The sequence below is a fragment of the Chiloscyllium plagiosum genome, chromosome 5 (assembly GCF_004010195.1).
Source record: "Chiloscyllium plagiosum isolate BGI_BamShark_2017 chromosome 5, ASM401019v2, whole genome shotgun sequence".
Lineage (NCBI taxonomy): Eukaryota > Metazoa > Chordata > Chondrichthyes > Orectolobiformes > Hemiscylliidae > Chiloscyllium > Chiloscyllium plagiosum.
In genome coordinates this window covers 103,897,138-103,914,910 of record NC_057714.1, presented here as the reverse complement: position 1 = coordinate 103,914,910, position 17,773 = coordinate 103,897,138, and positions in this window count along the sequence as shown.

The following is a 17,773-nucleotide window of genomic DNA, read 5'->3' as shown; positions in this document are numbered from 1 at the left end:
GAAAAAAAGGGACCAGCTATGTGACATGTATCTGAATGGTTTGTATATGAGGTCCAGTTCAATGTGTCTATTGATTGAGTTCCGGTTGGACTGTCAGGCCACAAGGAATTCTCATGGCATGTATCTATTTTGCATGTGCTAGATGGTTACATCGTTCCAGTTGAATTGGTGTCCTTGATTTCTTTCAGAAGGGTAATAAACCAGGCCGGGCTCCGATCAGTCTGGTTTGGTACAGAGATTAAAGGGTATTGAGAGCCTTTTTGTTTATATGTAAACAGACGAGTCTTCAGGCTAAAGTGGTCATATTTTAGAAGTGACCTGTATAATGAAAGGGGAGTGGGCAGCTCTTTAGCAGAGCTGAGCAGTTTAGTTCAGTACAGAACTAGTTGGGAGTTCAACAGTGTGGTTGGAAATGAGAGAGTACCGGCCATGTCTGGCAGCAGCAAGCTGATGCTCATGCACCCATACGGTCAGTTTTCTTCCTCCTTGTGTTATGTCGAGGTTTTGCCAGTCTGTGCAGGGTATCTTGTAGATTACGTTGGTCCTGTTGGATGTGGGTGTCAGGTCTTTAACCTTTGTGAGGAGCTGGTGGAAGGTATTTACAGATTTGTGGGCCATCAAGGTTCCTAGGGGTCTGACTAGTGGAGTAGCTATCTCTGATATGTCTTTGATGTATGGTATGGTCATTATCATGTCTGGTCATGTAGTGTTTTCTATTTTGGGTTTGTTGCATAAGTACCGGCAGATAGTGCTCTTAGGGTACCCATTTCATTTAAATACTTTGAATAGGTGTTCATTCTCTGCCTTTTGGAGTTCTGGGTTGCTGCAGTGTGTCCTTGTCCTTTTAAATAATTCCCTAATGCAGCTCCTTTTCTGGGTGCTGGGAGGTTACTGTTATAATTCAGTATCTGCTCAGTATGTATGTTCTTCCTGTGCACACTGGTCTGGAGTTCCCCAGTAGGTGCATGTTCCACAAATACGTCCAGGAAGGGGAGTCTGCTCTTGTTATTCTCTTCTTTAGTGAATTTTATTCCAGTGAGGATATTATTGATGTGATGGTGGGCTTCTTCTAGTTGTGTATGTTTAATGATGACAAAAGATATCATCTCCATACCGGATCTAGACTTTGGGTTGGATGGTGCAGAGGGCTGTCCATTCTAAGTGTTGCATTACTGCTTCTGCTCTCAGTCCTGATATCGGGGACCCCATTGGTGAGCGTTGAATAAATATCAGACATTTTGAACAGTTAGTCAGGGCGGCAAAGAGCACTTAGCACCAAGTACAGGCTGCCAGCAGAATTGCTCTCAAAAAGGTACCTTTATCTATCAAAGACATGTGAAGCAGAATCCCTAAGAAGCAAAAAAGCAGATAGTAAAATCTACAGAGGAAACTCGGCAAAGCTAACTGTTTTGAAATGTGTTTTTTTCAGTAAATCGGAATCGGGATTTTTTATCTGGCCAGTATCGTGGAGGGGGAGGTAAAAGGTTGGTTTCAGAGAAAGGAGTTTAAATAGTTGCTAGTTAATATTCTCTGTTAGACCTAAAGAATAAAGTTATTAATTTTTACTTTAAATCGTGACTTTTGGGATAGTTCTTTGCCTCTCAAATTTTAACAGATTGCAGCATGGGGCAAATCTATCTGTGTTGCTGGTTTAAATTAGCCGAGGAGTTTACCCCATGTCATAACATACCAATGTCCTCTGACTCCAAACACTAATTTGTCCAGTGGACCCCACCCTCTTCCTGATTATTCCTTTCACCTTGATATCCTTGTAAAATATCGTGGGATTCTCCCTAATCTTGCCTGCCAGTGCAGTTCACACCCTTTCTATGCTTTCCTAATTGTTTCCTTAAGTTCTCCACTGCACATCCTATTCCCTAAGGCTCCACTGATTTGCTCCTGTTTACCTGTTATATGTCTGTCTTTTCCTTTTTGTCCAGTTCCGAATATTCCGAGACATCCAGACCTCTGAGGGCTTGTTGCTCCTACATTTCACCCTCAAGGGAACATGTTGGGCCTCTTCTCTCAACACCACCACCATCCCCTGCGCCCCCCACCCCCACTCCACCCACCCCAGTACCTGAATGAATATCCCACTGCTTTTGCTGTAACTTTATCCTCAATTAGCTGTTCCCAGTCTACTTTGTGCAGATCCTGCCGTATTTTAATAAAACACCTAATGCCAATGCAAAATCCTTTTCTCCAAATCATCTTTCTCATGTTCCACAACAAACTTAAAACAAAAAAAAACCCAAAAGAGCTGCAGATGCTGGAAATCAGAAACAAGAACTCAGAAAAACTCAGCGGGTCTGGCAACATCTGTGAAAAGAAAGCATCTGAAGTCAGGTCACTGGACCTGAAGCATGAACTCTGCTTTCTCTCCACAGATGCCTCCAGACCCACTGTGTTATTTCCAGCAATTTCTGTCTTTGTTTAAAACTTATGGTTATGGTCACTCTTGCCACTTTGAACACCTGTTCAGCTTTGGTCCCCAGAATTAGGACCAGCAATGCATCATTCTTTGTAGAACCATTTACATTTTCATGAAAAAAAATCTCCTCATCACACCTGAAGAACTCTGCTCCCTCTAACCCCTTATACCAATTAATGCCAGGGAAGTTGGAAAACCCCCTAATATGATTGCCACATTATTGTTTTTACACAGCTCAGAAGAAATGTCTTCATTTCTGCTCCTCAATTGCCATTTGGGGGAAAGTGAGTATGGCAGATGCTGGAAAAATCACAGCAGGTCAGGCCATTCCTGATGAAGTGTTTTTGCCCAAAACGTTGATTTTCCCTGTTCCTCAGATGCTGTCTGACCTGCTGTGCTTTTCCAGCACCACACTCTTAACACTGACAGCATTTGGGGACCGACAATATACACCTGTCAGTATGACAGTTCCCTTTTTATTCATGGTCTCCATGCACAAGGCCTCATTTGATAAACCTTCCAAGATACAGTCTCTCTTTACTGCGGTATTTAATTACTAAGGTAACACCAATACCTCTTTTGAGGATGTTCAGTGAGAAGCAGTCCAGGAACAGTTTCCTACAGTCACTATCCCGGTGAAGAAGTCTAGGAAGACTGTTTTGCAGACAGCAACGTAGTGCAACAGTCCGGGAAAACTGTCCTACAGTCGGCATCACAGTGAAGCATTCTAAGAAGAGTGTCCTGTAGATAGCATCCTGGTGAAGCAGTTTTGGAAGAGTAGACAAAATCATGGTGAGGCAATCCAGGAAGTGTGTCCAGCAGTCATCACCATGGGGAATCATTCTGGGAAGAGTATCCTGCTGTCTGTATTGAGGAAATCAGACTGGGAAGAGTGTCCTGCAGGCAACATCGTGGTGAACTGAGAGTAACCTATATTCAGCAATGTGGGGAAGCACTCTTGTAATTGTGTCCTGCAGTCAATAGTGCAGTGAAGCACTCTGGGAAAAATGTCCTACTGACAGCATTGTGGTGAGGCAGTACAGGAAGAGTGTCCTACAATCAGCATCGCAATGAAACTGTCTGGGAAAAGTATCCTACAGGTAACATCATGGTGAAGCTGTCTGGGCAATTGCTGTTGTGAGCAATTTCTGTTTTGCTTTTGGATTTCCAGCATTTGCAGTTTATTTTAAAGCAGTAATGGGTGATGTGCGAAGAAGTATAGAAACAGAAACAAGATCATCTAAAAGGCAGCGCAATTATATTCATGTTATGGCTCAAGGGAGTGTTTTTTGGCTGCATGGCATTATTGTAACACATGGGGCCTTGTGAGTAAGGCAGATGAGTTGAGGATGTTGATTATCTCATGGAGATGTGATATCGTTGCCACCAAGGAGACATGGTTAAGGAAAGGACATAACTGGCAGCTCAATATTTTGGGGTGTAGAATTTTTAGGTAAAATGACGAGGTGTAAGAAAGAGAAGATTGTGTCACAATATTGTTCAAGGAATCACTACTGCAGCAAAGAGGAATGATATCCCAGAAGGTTCCTCAACAAGGCTACATAGGTAGAAATTATACACAACAAACCTTGCTGGGTCATAGTAATATGGTCATAGAGATCTACTGCACAGAAAAAGGCCCTTTGGCCCATTGAATCCATGCCAGTCTACCTAACTATTCTCATCTCATTTTCCAGCACTTGACCCTGAGCCTTGCATATTTTGGCATTGCAAGTGTCCATCACAAGCATACTCTAGTTCTGGTCAGCTAATTACAGGAAGGATATTATTAAGCTGGATCAGAAGAGACTTAACAGGATGTTGCCAAGATTGGTAGGTCTGAGTTATAAAGAAAGGCTGGGACTTTTTCACCAGAGCATAAGAAGTTGAAAGAAGACCTTACAGAAGTTTATAAAATAATGAAAGGTATGGATAGAGTTAATGGTAGTTGTCTTTTCCTAGGATGGAGGTTTTCAAGACTAGGGGGCACATTTTTAAGATGAGAGAGAGAGATTTAAAAAATACATGACAGGCAATTTTTTTAAACAGCAGGTAGTTCACATGTGAAATGAACTTCCTGAGGAAGTGGTGGATGTGGGTACAATTACAATGTTTAAAACACATTTGGATAGATACTTGAATAGGAAACATTTGGAGACATATGGGCCAGGAGCAGGCAGGTGGGACTAATTTAGTTTGGGATTCAGTTCGGCATGGACTTGTTGGATCATAGGGTCTGTTTCCATGCTGTATGACTATGACTCTACTGCACTGTAGTAGACACTCAAACAGTCAGGGAGGGATAAAAAGACAAGTAGATAAACAAATCTCAGAGAAGTGTAAAAATAATAGGGTATCAATCAGGGGAGGTAAAAACAATGACTGCAGATGCTGGAAACCAGATTCTGGATTAGTGATGCTGGAAGAGCACAGCAGTTCAGGCAGTATCCAAGGAGCTTCGAAATCGACGTTTCGAGCAAAAGCCCTTCATCAGGAATCCTGATGAAGGACTTTTGCCTGAAACTTCGATTTCTAAGCTCCTTGGATGCTGCCTGAACTGCTGTGCTCTTCCAGCACCACTAATCCAATATCAATCAGGGGATTTCAATTGACCAATATTAACTGGAATAGACAATAAAAATAATAGGGTATCAATCCTGATGAAGGACTTTTGCCTGAAACGTCGATTTCGAAACTCCTTGGATACTGCCTGAACTGCTGTGCTCTTCCAGCACCACTAATCCAATATCAATCAGGGGATTTCAATTGACCAATATTAACTGGAATAGACAAAGTATGAAAAGCTTAGAGGGAGCAGAACTTTTAAAATGTATTCAGAAAACCTTTTTTAGCAAGCACATAGAAAGTCCTGTGAGGATGGGATTGTTCTGAATCTCAGTTTAGGGAACAAAGCCAGGCAAGTGGTAGATACGGTAGTCGGGAGCATCTCAGTGATAATGACCATAATTCAGTCAGATTTAAAGTACTTGTCGTTGAGGTTAAGGATAAAGTTGGACTCGAAATTAAGGTTTTCAATTGGGGGAAGGCCGCTTTTAAATAAAGAAGACATGGTGTCTGGAAACAGCCATTACGGAAAAATCCTCATTAGAAATTGGGAGACACTCCAAAGGGTAACATGGAATTGTATGAAACAGATAGTTGCATGATGGGAAAACTGTTCAACTCCTGGTGGTAACACAGCGCCACGTAAGTTGCTAACTTCAGCAGGACTTGACGTAGGCTAAGTCCATGTAAATTCTTTAACCTCGGAAGTAATAACACAGATCATAATTCAATGTACTGGTCTAATGGATTACTAACCTTTAGTGATAGTTATTGATAGCTATTGGTAAGTTTTAAGTATAAAGATTCCTGCTATTCTCTCTGTTAGCACAAACTTGTAAGGGAGACACAGAGCTGTGGTCGGCCCTCTCTCTCTCTCTTTTCCAAATTCAGCCAGTCAGCATGCAGTTTCTTTGACAATAATGACCGATTTTGTCGGAACAAGTTGTTTTGAATTTTTGTTGAGTTTTGTTTAGTTCTCACGGTCTCACAGTCCTGTAACTATTTTTAATCCATTTCAACAGTAAGAGTGAGAGTGCAGGGCTGTTCCAGAAAAAGTGAAGGGTTGGACTAACAAAAGCAAAGATCCCTGGAGGTCAAGAGATGTAAGTGATTGGATAGAAAACAAAACAAGGTTTATGGTAGATGTCAAAGACTCAAAACAGCAGATGCCCTCGAGTGTACAGAAAGTGCAGGGTGTTACTTACAAAAGACATTAAGCTAACAAGGGGAAGACATGAAAAAATACTGATGGCTAATACTAAGGAGAATTTAAAGCTATTCAAAAATATATTAGGAACTGGAGGATAACTAGGGAATGAGTAGGACCCATTTTTGACCCAAATGTCAATCTGTGTGTGGAGCCGGAAGACATAGCTGAGATTTTAACTGAGTACTTTGCATCTGTGTTCACAATAGAGAAGGATGATGTATGCCTCGGGAGTTGGATAAACTTGAACAAATTAACACTGAGAGGAAGAGTTATTAGCAGTTTTAGCAGGCTTAAAAGTCCCCAGGCCAAGAAGAGGTGTATCCAAGGCTGCTGTAGGAAGCAAAGGAGGAGATTGCAGGGGATTTGACATTAATTTGCAAATCCTCTTGTCCTCAGGAGGGTGCCAGAATACTGACAGCTAATGTAACCATGATTTGGAGATGCTGGTGTTGGATTGAGGTGTACAAAGTTAAAAATCACATGTACACACAACTAAACACTCTCTCTCACACTCACAACCCCCATCCCGGACAGAGAGACAAACAGACACACACGCGCACACACACGCACGCACACAAACACATGCACAACACACGCACACAAACACATGCACACACACACATGCACACACACACACACATGTACACATATACATATAAGAACAAAGACCAAATAAAATTTACAGCCCAGGTAAAGGCCCTTCGGCCCTTCAAGCCTGAGCCAATCCAAATGTACTGTCTAAACCTGTCGGTCCATTCCTAAGCATCTGTATCCCTCCACTCCCCACCTACTCATGCATCTGTCTAGATGCATCTTAAATTAATCTACCGTGCCAGCCTCTACCACCTCTGCTGGCAACGCGTTCCAAACTCCCACCACCCACTGTATGAAGTACTTGCCACGTGTATTCCCCCTTAAACTTTCCACCTCTCACCTTGAAAGCGTGACCTCTGGTTATTGAATCCCTCACCCTGGGAAAAAGCTTGTCTCTATCCACTCTGTCTTTACCCTTCATGATTTTGTAAGCCTCAATCAGGTCCCCCCTCAATTTCCTTTTTTCTAGTGAAAATAAATCTAACCTACTCAACCTTTCTTCATAGCTATCACCTTCCATACCAGGCAACATCCTCGTAAACCTTCTCTGTACCCTCTCCAAAGCATCCACATCCTTTTGGTAATGTGGTGACCAGAACTGTACACAATATTCTAAATGCAGCCGAACATGACCTGCCAGCTCTTATACTCAATACCCCGATGAAGACAAGAATACCATATGCCTTCTTGACCACTCTATCCACCTGTGCATCAACCTTCAGGGTACAATGGACCTGCACTCCCAGATCTCTCTGCTCATCATCATACCAACAGTACCCTCTTCCAGATCATTTATGTGTATTACAAACAACAGTGGCCCCAACACTGACCCCTGTGGAACACCACTGGTCACCTTTCTCCATTTTGAGAAACTCCCTTCAACTACTACTTTCTGTCTCCTGTTGCTCAACCTGTTCTTTATCCACCTAGCTAGAACACCATACACACCATGTGACTTCACTTTCTCCATTAGTCTACAATGGGGAACCTTATCAAACGCCTTACTAAAGTCCATGTATATGACATCAACAGCCCTTCCTTCATCTATCAATGTGGTCACTTCCTCAAAGAATTCTATTAAGTTGGTATGGCACAATCTCCCCCCGCACAAAACCACGTTGCCTATCACTGATATGCTCATTCTTTTCTAAATATAAATAGATCCTATCTCTTAGTACCCTCTCCAGCAACATCCCCACCACCGACGTCAGGCTCACTGGTCTGTAATTACCCGGAATATCCCTACTACCCTTCTCGTACAGGGTGAATTTGTACTTGCAGAGTTACATTGTACTTTGCTCAAAAACTGCATGAATTCATGCAAGACTCTGTTAACTCACTTTTTCGATTAGAATCAGTCTAAACATTATGGCACAGACAGAGTACACAGGGGGCTAACACCTTCAACATTATCTGTGCTAACACCAATTGTTACAGTTAACCTGAGAATGTAACTTTTAAAAAGGTTTTGTGATTTACATATGAAAGAAGTGAAATTATCATGGTATTCAAACAGATGAAAGACTCAACAAACAATCAGGATATTTTTCAATGTATAATTTCAGTTACATCACACTGTACTCCACAACCACCTGGCGAAGGAGCAGCGCTCAGAAAGCTAGTGCTTCCAATTAAACCTGTTGGACAATAACCTGGTATTGTGTGATTTTTAGCTCATGTAACATTAGTCAAGAGGGCTGGTAGAGTTAAACCGGGACATTACAGGCTAGTGAGTCTAACATCTGTGTTCAAGAGATGATTAGGAAGATTCTGAGGGACAGAATTAATCTCCACATGGAGAGGCAAGTGTCAATCATAGTTAGTCAGCGTGTAAAGGGGAGATCATGTCCAACAAATTTAATTTACGTTTTTCAAGGAGGTTACAAGATGTACAAATGAGGGTAGTGCGGTTGATTTTGACTTCATGGACTTCAGTAAGGGTTTTGACAATATCTCAAATGGAAAACTGGTTAAGAAACTGAGAACTCATGGGATCCAGGGCAAATTGGTACATTGAATTCAACATTGGGCACGTTGAACCCAAAATTGGCTTAGTTCAGGAAGCCTGGATGGTCGAAGGCTGATTTGCAACTGGAAGTTGTTTCCAGTGGCATACCACAGAGTTCAGTGCAGGGATTATCACTGTTGTGTCCATTAAGGTTTTAGACATGTATATGAGAAATGATTAGTAATGAAATTTGGTGGTGTCATAAATAGTGAGGACAAAAGGCCTTACTCTGCACAATCATATAGACGGATTGTTCAGATGGGCTGAACAGCAGAAACTGGAATTTAATCCAGAAAACTGTGAAGCACCGCACTGTGGGAGGACTAATAAGGCAAGGGAGTGCACATTAAATGATAAACATTGTTTATTGAGCTGCTTTATGAGGCTTTGGTCATTTATCCTTGTCATTGTTTTCAGTCAATGCTCCAGCTTCCTGTTTGCTCTTCTGGGCTGCCATCTTGGACACCCAGTAACAATATCTCAGGGCATTCTCCAGGATACCAGCTACATGTACCCAATATCCACGGACACTGGCATCTGACATCTGCCAATCTCTCAGGACCTTTACGTAACTTTCTGATCCACTTACAGCACGTTACTGCACTTCAAAGCTCCACTTTGGGATGCAAAAGCAATGAGTATTGAAATGCTGCAAGAAGGGTGAGGGCGGTCAGTCAGTTCATTGAATAGTTCAGGCTGTGTCTCAGTGCTGATTGCTTTCTCCCTAACACTCACTCACCTTGATACTCTGTGCAGTCCTGCATTTACTTGCCTTGCCTTTTAGCACTACTTTCTCCCACAACTCGAGTGAACTGACTCCCATTGCTTTTGTCTAGCCTTTCCATTAAGTGCAGGCACTTGGCAAGCCATCTTATTATGATTCTCAGCAGATCCTAGACAGGCCAAGGGCAACATTCTTCAGGCAAGGGGTCTTTCATAAATAGGAAGTCAGAGGCAGTGGGAGATTTTGGCATGCTCAGGGTCAGAATTAGATTAGATTCCCTACAGTGTGGAAACAGGCCCTTCAGCCCAACAAGCCCACACTGACCCTCCAAAGACTAACCCATCCAGACCCATTTCCCTCTGACTAATGCATCTAACACTATGGGCAATTTAGCATGGCCAATTCACTGGGACTGCCCATCTTTTGGACTGCGGAAGGAAACCAGAGCACCCAAAGGAAACCCACGAGGACACGGGGAGAGCGTGCAAACTCCACACGGACAGTCGCCCGAGGCTGGAATTGAACCTGGGACCCTGGTGCTGTGAGGCAACAGTGCTAGCCACTGAGCCACTGTACCACCCATAACAGCAGATCCTCTCTGTGGGAGGTGGGGAGCTAAATGTGTAGCAATGTGCAACCAGTCTCTGCGCTTTGTGCCTTTTTGTGCACTGTTTTCTCCGGAATGAGAGAAAGGGAGAGATTGAGTGAGTTGAAAGTTGGTGGCACAGCTGGTTAGCACTGGTGCAAGTGGGGCATGCAGTATTGAGGGGTTTGGGTATCAAGGTGGGTAAGAGCAAGTGAGGGAAGATGTTAGGTGCAATGGTGAGACTGGTAGAGCATGAACCTTGGTAGGATGAGGGTACAGTAACAGAGATAGAGTGAGCGTGAGGTAGCAGGGGGAAGATGGTGGCTGGTATCCACAACCAGGTTGGCAGTCTGATTCTGGGAAGATGGATGGGCCCATTGATTCAACCTGTCTACCAGAACCTCCTCAAAACAGACTGTTAATTTTCTCTTCTTTGCCACAGCTAAGACAAATTTCAACCCCTAAACAGGACAGCTCTGGACTGACAGTACTGCGTCCGGGTCTACATGACCTTTTAAAGATGGCACCAGGATATTGCGCGTTATTTGAAAATGCCAAGTTTCTCCAAGTATAGCACCTGGTAACGGGGCGGGGGGGGGGGGGGGGGGGGTGCTAGCACTGGACAAGAACATCCTCTGCAGGCCAGGGTGGGTAGTTATGAAGTGAGTTTGGTGAGAATAGGCCTCGTGGAGAGAAATGCTTGATTAACTCCACAAAATTGACACAGCCTAAATATAACAAGATTCAGCTTAAGAATTAGTTGACAGATACCTAACATCAATAAGTCATATTTATAAAGCACCTCTAACATAGCAACACATCTCAAGGTGGATGTTAATTGGATTTGGGTTTTTATGGTGGGCAGGATTACCAACTACAAGATGATGTGAAATCTTTAATCCTTGCAATTATAATTTGCTGGAGATTGGAAATGAGTTACTGCCCGACCAGCTCCTCTACGAGCCCAGCAGTACCAGCAAATACTCATGGCTGTGGCTGGGACTCTAGATGAACAAGTGAAGTGAATCAGGGCGATTTTTGGAGGCCATTGTTATGGGATCTGAGCAAGGTGTGGGGGAAAATGGGGGTTGTTGCAGGGTCAGGGTAGAGAAGACAGAAGAGGATTTGATGTGGAAAATGGGTCTGTTACATCTCAGGGTGGTGTCCCTGATTGGCACAGGATATGTCTCCTTAAAAAGATACTCATTATCCCATGCTCACCAGCACCCGTGCAGTGACAGCCACTGGCCTTCCCCGTACTGAACAAATTGAACTGCAGCCAAGACGGAAAGGGACATCATTTGGAGGTTAACTATACACTGAAAGGCCTCAATCAGCCTGATGACAGGAGACTGTCTGCCTAACACCTTGCCTGTTCCACCACGTCAAATGGTTGACAACTCAGGAAGACAGCTTTATTTTACCTGAGCCACCCCTTTAAATATACCAACAGTGGGAGGCTGTAAAATTCACCTCGTCTGGTCCTGAGCCACTTCTATCAGTTACTTCTGATAAATAAATCGTCATTAAAAGGGAAAAACAATCAGTCAGAAAACTAATTCTGTGGAAGCTTTAAAGAGCAGACTGTGTGGGTTTGATTGTAATGGATTACAGTATCACATATTTAGTGCAGTTCTCTGGTGAGGATGATTAGTGGGGATAATTTACTGACAATCTCAGGATACATTTGGTAAAGTTGCAGACACACAGTTTAATTTTATGACCATAGAAAACACATTTCCTCTTACTTCCATCTTAGATACTAAAGAAATTAGGATGGATTACTGACAGCACACCTTTCTTGTGAATTGAATCATGTTTATATTCTTGCGATGTGATCGTGACTTTTGTGGCTTGCAATGGTCAAATAGTTCCCATACTGTACCTGATTAATGTGCCGCCTTTGCAGCTTCAAATGGAATTTTGACCTTGATTTAAAATTAATTCTGCAATGCTATCTCACAGAACTGAAAATTCAGAAGTAATTCACCCTAATTCACCCTAATATATAAGATTTGATTTGTTTAAGTTCTACTGCGTAATGGAAGTAAGTGCTAGCATATTAATTTTGCGATCAGATTGCCCTGTTGTTAAATTTTTATAAGACTTATTCATATTGCACGTTGTACAAAGGGTATTAGCTCACTTGGCTGAATTATAAAGTAGAGTAATGCTAACAGAATGGGTTCAATTCCTGCATTGGTTTCTTCCCAACCTCATGCTTCCCCTGCAGTCTGGTGACCTGCCGGTTATAAGCCACAGTCAGTCATCTCTCTGTAACAGGAGAGCCACTATGGTGTGGACAAAGCCACATAACACCAGGTTACAGTCCAACATGTCTATTCACGGATGTGGAAGTGCCTGGGTTGGACAAAGTAAAAAAAAATCACATGACACCAGGTTACAGTCTAGCGCTTTCAAATAAACCTGTTGGATGACAACCTAGTGTCATGTGATTTTTGTCCAGTTTTTTAAAGACCACAAGCTTTCAGAGCACTGCTGCTTCATTGCGTGGCATCTTTGAAAGTTTGTGATTTCCAATAAACTTGTTGGATTAATAACCTGGTGTCATGTGACTCCTGACATAATAAGAGAGCAGCACTGTGATGACTTTATCTTTACTGATTAATCTCAGTGGATTGGTATATGATACATCAGACAATGTACCACTCTCAATTGGCTCTAAAGCCATTGGATGGCATTAGCCCAGAAACCTCAGGTCCTCTGACGCAGTTAGAGATGCACATAGGGTTCTTCAGAAGGGTGGGGGAGTTTGTCTAGGTCAGTTAAATACCATGAGGCTTGGTTTTGGCACAACGGGGCAGGCATCAGAAAGCAAGCACATTTCTGGGTGACAAATTTTCCCCTGGATGGGAACCTAGAAGCAAACCAAATTTTGGCAGAGCCAGGAACCTAATTGATGAGGGGATGAGTCTGCTGGCCTATATGTGGTAAATGGAGAAGGGCTGATGCCAGGGGGAAGAGATGTTACAGGAGCATTGACAGTCACTGCTACAGCTGCCCTTTGAGAGTGAGGACGTGACGATAATGAATCAGTAAGGTCAGTTTTATCATGATGAACAGCCTCTCAGAGTGAAGAGAAATATCTTTGGTTAGTTCCCTTTCTTAATATGAAACAATATGCAAGAAAAACCCTTGGGATGTCTCTTAGTCCTCAGCCTTCACCTGGTATGAATTATGAGTGATCAAAGTAATTTGACTGCATATTGGAATGCTGGTTGTGTCTTTTGTCTTTTGTGCTTCCAAAAGTTAAACAATGAAAGAACATGACCAATGAAAACAAAGTGGCATAAATGAGCGTGATACTTTAATAAGAAATGATTGCATTATTCCAAGGAGCAGGGTGATTTACATGCTCTGATGCATGAGTCACAAAAGATTAGTATGCAGTTCATGGGAGGAATGAAAGTCAGTTATCTCAGCTCCAAGACATCTCTGCAAGAGTTCCTCAGGGTAGTATCCGAGGCCAACCATCTTCAGCTGCTTCATCAATGACTTTCCCCTCCATCAGAAGTGGGATGTTTGCTGATGATTGTACAATGTTTGGCATCATTCGTGGCTCCTCAGGTACTGAAGCATGAGTTATGCAAGGCACTGGTGAGAACAGAATTTGAATATTGTGTGCAGCTTTGATCTCCATATTTAAGGAAGGGATTAAATGCTTAGGTGGCAGTTCAGAGGATGTAAACTAGATTGATAGCTGAAATGCAGGGATTGTCTCATGGGGATCGATTGGACAGGGACAAGCTTGTTGCCAATGGGGCTTAGAAGAATGACGGTTGACTAGAGTAAAGTATGTCAGACCCAGAACAAGGGGGCACTGATTTAATTAGGGGTCGCCCTTTCATGACAGAGATGAGGAGAATTTCTTTTCTGTCAGGATGGGGCTACTTTGGAACGCACTGCCGCGGAAAGCGACAGATGTGGGATCATCGAATATTTGTGAGTGAGACATGGATCGATTTTTGTTGGGCAGGGAGAGCAAAGGTTTTGGGGGCAGATGAGAATATAAACTGATCTCAAAATACAAACTGATTTTATTGAATGGGCAGAGCAGGCTTGAGGAGCTGAATGGTCTTCCTTTGCTCCTAAATCACGTGTTGGTAAGTAATGATGAGACATTGACTAGATGTTTTGCAAATAGGAATCTGGAAATATGAGCTAGAGGCAAATCATTTTCCTCACAAAATTCAAATGAAACTTCATGATTGAATATCGTCTGAGAAAATAATCATGTGAGTGCTCTTAATTTGACTCCATTCCAAGAATGTGTTGAATTTGGTCACTTACTTGGATCACCATGGTAACCTTGTGACACTACTGGAACTAATACACGTTTAAAGTGAGGCAAGCGAGCCCATATCCATGGTTAACCAAAACTGAGCATCTGAATGTGTTGGTGTAATATTTCCTTACAGGTGAAATTCTTGTAAGAAACTAAATTAGCACCCAACACCTGAACCCTTTTCCTCCCTAATGCTGGATCACTTGGCACAGCAGGAGGTAATAAAGCTGGGCCAGGATTTCTGATGGTGGCCCAAGGAGTAAGTTGAGGCTGTGAGGGGCACCATCAACCCAGAGGCAAGTACACTGCCAGCTGACCAGATTGTTAGCGGCAGAGGAGAGGACCATGGGCATGGATCCAGTGCCAGAAACAGTTCAATGACCTAACACGATCTGGCAAGGCGAGTACAACCATTAAGACCCGGTCAGACCTTCATTTATGGACTTTACAGCAATCACAAAGGCTGAGGAGACACAGGGTGCTAACTAATATCCAGCATCATAAGAGTTCATGGTCAGGCCCTTGGATATACTCTTAGCATTGCAGTGGCTGTGCTCCTGTGGAATAACACTACATCTCAGGAGTTGTAGCTGCATATATTGTCTATGCAGGGCAGTGTGGCACAGGAACAGGCCTTTGGCCCACAATGGACACCATTGCATTCTCTCTTTCTCTTGTCTCACAGGCATAGAACATTCAAGAGGGGGTCAAGGTCTGTGGAGGGATCCATTTATCCTTCCAGTGAGGGCCAGAGTGGAGGAAATAAGGAAATGGTAAGAGTTAGGCCAGTGTTTATTGCCCTTCCCTAGTTGACCCTGAGAAGGTGAGCTGCCTTCTTGAACCATTGCAATCCATTTACTGGAGGTAGACCCACAATGCCCTTAGGGAGGGAGTTCTAGGGTTTTGTTCCAGTAGCAATAAGTGGCTTGGATCTGCTGCCCTTGTCCTTCGAGATGGTAGTGGTTGAAGGCTTGTAAGGTGTTTTTGAAAAGCTTTATTGAATTTCCGTGATAAGTCTCCTTGATAATGTGCAATTCTGCTAAGGACCATCAGTGGTGGAGGGAACAGGTGTTTGTGGATGTGGTTCCAATCACGCAGGCTGCTTTGCCCGAGATGGTGTCAAGCCATCTCGTGATTTTGAAGTTGTATTCATCCAGCCAAGTGGGGAGTATTCCATTATACTCCTGACTTCTGCCTAGTCGATGGTGGTTAGACTTTGGAGAGTAACGAGGTGAGTTACACACTGAAAGAGTTTTAGCTTCTGACCTGCTCTATTAACTATAGTATTTATAAGCCTTTTCTTTTTCATTTCATTTCTGGTCCATTGTAAACTCAAGGTGTTTAGTTGATAGGAGGGGGTTCAGTGATGGTAAGACCTTGCAAATTGGCTTAACACTTGTCTACCTACACTTCAGTTCTGTGTGGGTTTAGCTCAGTCAGCTGTATAGATGTATTGTGATGCTAACAGTGTGGGTTCAATTCCCACACCAGTTAAGGGAGGATTGCCCCTTTTCAACCTCTCTCTATGCCTGAGGTGACCCTCATGTTAAACCACTGCTAGTCATTTCTCTCTAATGTGTGAGCAGATCTACAATCTGGTAGGTTTACTCCTATCCTTGATACTGCAATGGAATGCCAGTCTGATATTTGTGCTAAGCCCTGCAGTGGATATGAATCCAGAACTTTCTAATTCTCAATGCCACCATTCAGCTATAATGAACATTCACACATGACAATGCATATTTATGGCATCAATTGAAAACTACAGCAAAAATCTATGGTAAGCTCTTTCTATACAAAAGCTCAGTTGTGCTAAATTATTACTTTATCATTCAATATTTCTACAAGTATTATGGATTTCGAAGATAAGAGAGTGTACTGCGAGAATCATGAATATGCTCAAAATCAAGACAGGGATAAACAAAGAGCAAAGGACAGCACATCACAGGAATAGACCCTTTGGCCCACTAAGTCTGTGCTAATTCATGATCCCTTCCTAAACTAAAAACCTTTTGCATCTACTTGATCCCTATCCGTGTATTCCCTGCCTGTTCGTAAAGCTGTTAAGATGCCTCTTAAACATTGTCTGCTTCTACCACTTTATCTGACAGTGTTTTCCAGGCACTTACTAACCCCTGTATAAAAACCCTGTTCTCACATCTCCTTTAAACTTACCCCCTTTTACCTTAAACCTGTGCCCTCTAGTAATTGACATTTCTACTCTGAGAAAAAGACTCTGAGTATCTGTGCTATCCGTGCCTCTCATAATGTTGTAAACATCTATCAGGTTGTCCATCATCATTTGAAGTTTAAGTGAAAACAAACTAAGTTTGTCCTTATAGCTAACCAGGCAACATCCTGGAAAAGTATTTCTATACTCTTTCCAAAGGCTCTACATCCCTCTGGTAGTATGGTGACCAGAACTATAAACAGTATCCCGAATGAGGCCTAACTAAGCTAGTATACAGCATCAACATGACTAGCTATTTTTTATATTCTGTGTCTCAACTGATGAAGACAAGAATACCACATACCTCCTTGATTACCTTATCCATTTATGTTGCCACTTTCAGGAAACTGTGGACCTGTACTCTGAGCTCCCTCCGTATGTTGATGGTACTAGGGGTTCCACAATTTACTGTATACAGAAAAACCTCAGTTATCCAAACATCAGTTATCCGAATTTCAATTTCTCTGAACAGGATCTCAAGGTCCCGTAAAAACATTCCATCAAAGAGGTGTTACCGACACTGGTGCGTTGATCCTGTCTTTGTTTATAAAGTGAATTTGGATTACCTGTACTGCCGTTAAGTCTTTGTTTATAAAGCGAATTTGGATTACCTGTACTGCCGTTAAGTCTTTGTTTATAAAGTGAATTTGGATTACCTGTACTGCCGTTAAGCCGATGCATCTTTGTCAAATGTTATCGCTGGCAAAAACAAAGAATCCCAAGCACCTCAAGCAACTGGACATTTTCTTCAAAAAAAAATAACTGACCTCCACCTCAATGAATTTTATTTACAGAAAAAATGATTTTAATTTTAAAATATCATGAATTTTTAAGCAATATCCAGTGTTCATACACATTTTATCAATTGAATGAAATAAAAACTCTGTAACCATGCAAATGGGCTGAGAAGTGGCAGATGGAGTTTAATTCAGATAAATGCGAGGTGCTGCATTTTGGGAAAGTAGATCTTAGTAGGACTTACACACTTAATGGTAAGGTCCTAGGGAGTGTTGCTGAACAAAGAGACCTTGGAGTGCAGGTTCATAGCTCCTTGAAAGTGGAGTCGCAGGTAGATAGGATAGTGAAGAAGGCGTTTGGTATGCTTTCCTTTATTGGTCA